Below are 4,782 nucleotides of genomic sequence, written 5' to 3'. Positions count from 1 at the left end.
GCCAGGTCTGGCCCTGCCACCTGTGAAACTGCTGGAAAACTCACTCCCCCACCTCTGTGCCTCAGTTTTTCTCTTTCAAATGAGGAAGCTGTATTAACTACTGAAATTCGATGGAAGCAATGAGTATTTTTGAGCAACTCCCAGGTGCCGGACTCGGTGCCGAGCCCTGAGAACAGGCAGGGAGCAGATGACGTGGTCCCTGCTGTCACAGATTACAGATGCTGGAAGGCAGCCCGCACACAGGGCAGGACAATGAGGTGAGTGTTCAGAAAGGGGAAGTTCAGGCTGCTGTGCGACGTGTGGCAGTAAGTTTCCCCCTAACTGAGGGGGAGAGAGCGGCCTCCTTCCTCTCAAGAAAGTGACCTTGAAGTCAAAACCTTAAACTCTTTAGAGGTTAGTCAAAGGGCAGGGGGCCAGGAAAACACTCGAGGCGGAGGGAAGAAAACATTCGAAGGCTCTCAGATGGGAAAGAGAAACGGAAAGAAATCTCGAGTGGTTGAAATGTGAGAGGAATAGATCACCAAGGTTTCTGCTCTATATTTTTGTCCCTTCAGGCGATGTGGAGAAAGACACTGAGTGTTCTCTCTTCATTTCAGTAGAGCCCCAGAGGGTTGGGAGGGTCTTTAAGAGATCCTGTGCTTTTTCTGGGATGTTTCCCTAGGATCCCCCAATCAGAGGACAAGCAGCATCACTGGGTATCTTTCCTGAGGCTTCCTGACTATCCAGATGAAGACATGGGCGCTTCCTCTTCTGGCTCCTACAGCACCTCGAAAATGTCTGTTTCAACACCTGCTGGGTTGTACATTAAGGGTCAATTTACTTGTCTGCCTTTTTTTTACACCCATGAGCTCTGCTGGCTGTACTCTGCTACATTCTGAGGATGAGAAGGACAGTAAGGGGGTAGGTACACCTTCAAAGAACTTACTGCCCAGAGAGGAAGAGAGAAGTAAACAGGCAGTAACAAAACTACTGGAGGAGGGACGTTGGGATTCTTAGGAGCCCCTCCGAGGAGCAAAGAAGAGACACAGAGATGAAGTCCCAGGAAAATGGAATTCCTGGTTTTGGTTGATATCTGAGGTCTGACTGGATCTCTTTCTTTAAGTTCCCCAAGGATACCTCTGTACTCTTACATTAAATCCTCTTCTCTCACTTAACTTGTTGCTACAAGGAGATGTCTGTTACTTGAATCAGTGCTGACTAATGACGTTCTCCAAAACAGGTGATAGCTATGTTGAGTCCTGAAGAATGAGTAGGAGATATTTGGGTTAGGGTGGGGGAAGGCAGAGAAAGAGTGCGTACAAAGGCCCAGAGACAAGAGAGAACACGTCCTGTTGTGGAAATTTCAAATAATTGAATATAGCTAGAGCACAGATTGTTGAGGAGGAGGAGGAATAAGGACAGATTAGATTGAAGGTGGGGGGGGATCTGCGTCCAATAATGGTGGAGTAGCTCATATCAGGACAACTATTCCACACATAACAATTAGAAACTTTGTACAGTTAGTAACAAATTATCTGAAGGCCTTGGAAAATGACCTAAAGCAAGCAGAAACTAGAGAGGAGTTGGCACTAGGAAGCAAGGAATGGGAGGGGTGAGTTTCTCATTTTTTAACTTTTCCCTTGATGGCAGGGTCCAGTCAGCGCCTCAGGGGACACTAAAATTCTGATGGAAACCTGCAGTCTTAATGATTGAAAAATAAAGGACAGAGTTTAGGGGGACCATAGCAGCTGAGAGGGAAGTCTGGGAAGAGACGGCTACAGAAAAGGATCTCTGAATTCTATATATGATCTGCCTGTTCTCTGAAGGGCCATAACAGAATCCAGAGCTTTGACAATATATCATTCGTAATATCAGGATACGACCATAAATTAGCAGACCTATGAAGAAACAAGAAAATAGGTATTATACTCAAGAGAAAAATCAATTGATGGAGACTAATTCCAAGATGACCCAGATATTGGAATCAGGCAAGAATTTTAAAGCAGCCATCGTAACTATACTCAAAAAATAAAGAAAAATATGATCATAATGAATATACAGATATGAAATTTCAATGGAGAACAGAAACTATAAAAAAAGGAAGTTCTAGAACTAAAAAATACAATATGTGAAAAAAAATTCAGCTCAACAGTAAATTGGAAATGACTGACAGTGAACTTGAAAATAGGTCAATGGCAATTATCCAATCTGAAAAACAGGGTGGTGAGGGGGAAGGACTGAAGAAGTAGAAAGAAAACCTCAGTGACCTGTGGGGCAATATCAAAAGCTCTAACTTACATGTACTGGAGTCCAAGAAAGAAGAGAGAGATATTGAGGCAGAAAAAAATATTCGAAGATATATTGATTGAAATGTTACTGAGTTTGGTGAAAGACATGTAGAAACTCAAGAAGCTTGGCAAACTTCAAGTAGGATAAATACAAAGAAAATCACACCTAGGTCCATTGTTGCCAATCTGCTGAAAACCAAAGATAAAAATAAGATTTTGAAAGCCACCAGAAAAATGATACATTACATACAAGGAAATATTGTTTTTTTAACAGAAACAAAGGAGGCCAGAAGGCAGTGGAAAGACATCTTTAAAGCACTAAAAGAAAAAAAAAAATCAAATCAGAACTCTAGAGAGAGAGCACTCAAGCAAACAAAAAACTGCAGAGAAAGAATAAAGACAAAACATCATTAAATTGTACACTTAAAAATGATTAAAATGGTAGACTTTGTTGTTTATATTTTGCCACAATAAAAAAATCCAAAAAGGCAGATTTTTTTTAAGGCAAACAAAAAAGACATTTCCAAACAAACAAAGATAATTATATGCTTCCAGCAGAGCTACAGTATAAGAAATGCTAAAGAAAGTTCTTTGGGGTAAAAGGAAATGATACCAAACAGAAAATCTGATCTTTAGGAAGCAATAAAGTGTAATAGAAATGTAAAAATATAAGTAAATATAAGACTGCCTATTTAAAGCAAGAATTGCATGTGTTACGGCTTCTGGCATCCGCACAGATACCGTATATGACACCTACAGCAGGAAGGCCTGGAGGAGGGAGCAAATGGAACTATACACCTTCAAGCTTCTTACAGTTTACGTGAAGTGGTACAAAATTAAATCTAAGTAGATTATGAAAAGTCAAGGATGTATACTGTAATCTTAAAGCAACCACTAAGCATATAATGCAAAGAGGTATAGCTAAAAAGCTAACAAGGAAATTAACACAGAATTTTTAAAAGCATTTGATTAACCCAGAAGAAGGCTGGGAAGGAAGGACAAAATGAGTAAGAAACAGACAGGACAAACTGAAAATAAAGAGCAAAAAGGAGACTTCACCATATCAGTAATTCGATTAAATGTTAGTGGATTAAACATTTATTTGTTTTTTATGTGTGTGGGGTGAGGTAACTAGATTTCTTTATGGATTTTTAAATTAATTTTTCATTTTATTTTATTTTTTAGTGGAAGTACTGCTGTAGAACCCAGGACCTCATGCATGCTAAGCATGCACTCTGCCGCTGAGCTGTACCCTCCCCTTTAAGCATTTAAATTAAAATGCAAGATGGGGGGGTGGTTATAGCTCAGAGCTAGAGTGCATGCTTAGCATGCATGAGGTCCTGGGTTCAATCCCCGGTACCTCCACAAAATAAAATACACAAAATAAAATGCAAGATTGTCAGAGTGGATAAGAAAGCATGACCTGACTACATGCTGTTAAAGAGACATTTCAAATCAGAAGACATAGGTAAGCTGAAGTTATAAGCCTGGGAAAACATACACCAGGCAGACAGTAACGTAAGAAGGCTAGAGAGTCTATACTGAGATCAGATAAAGTATTTTTGCAAGACAAGGAGTATTACCAGAGATAAAGAGTGATGTTTTATTACAATAAAAGGTGTAATTCATCAAAAGACATAATTATCATAATTGTATATGTGCCCAGTATTACAGCCCCAAAGTACATGAAGCAAAAATGGACAAAATTTAAGGGAGAAATAGACAGATAACCATGGATTAAAAAAAGAAATCACATGGGAAATTATATTTATAACTGAATGATAATAAAAATACAATGTATCAAAATCAAAATGATGCAGCTAAAGCATTAATCAAAGGGAAGTGTATAAGAGTCTATGACCTATGGCTGTACTGGCCAATATGGTTACAATAGCCACATGTTGCCATTGCACATTGAAATGTGATTAATGCAACCATGGAAAAGAGTTTTTAATTTAACTTCATTTTATCTAATTTTAAATAATTTAAAAATGAAAAATTGGAGCATTGTAAAATTTTTTCTTCAAACACAGCTTAACTGTTTTTGTAGGACTGCATTTCAATATTATTCACAATAGTCAAGACACAGAAACAACCTAAGTATCCATAGGAGGATGAATGGATAAAGAAAACATGGAATATTATTCTGCCACTAAAAGGAGGAAATTCTACCTTTTGTGACAACACGGAGGGACCTTGAGGGCATTATGCTAAGTGAAGTAAGTCAGGCAGAGAAAGACAAACACTGATCTCACTCACATGCAGAATCTTAAAAAAAGTTGAACTCAGAAATAGAGGGTAGAATTGTGGTGGCTGGCGGGTAGGGGAAATGAAATGTTAGTCAAAGGGTAAAAACTTCCAGTTATAAAATGAATAAATTTGGGGATCTAATGTAAAATATGGTAACTATAGTTAACAATACTGTATCCTATACTTGAAAGTTGCTAAGAAAGTAAATCTAAAGTGTTCTCACCACAAAACGAAAACAAACAAATAGGAATTATGTGCCATGATG

This window comes from Vicugna pacos, chromosome 16 (assembly GCF_048564905.1).
Source record: "Vicugna pacos chromosome 16, VicPac4, whole genome shotgun sequence".
Taxonomy (NCBI): domain Eukaryota; kingdom Metazoa; phylum Chordata; class Mammalia; order Artiodactyla; family Camelidae; genus Vicugna; species Vicugna pacos.
The sequence above is the reverse complement of the archived record's forward strand: the minus strand, read 5'-3'. Positions refer to the sequence as shown.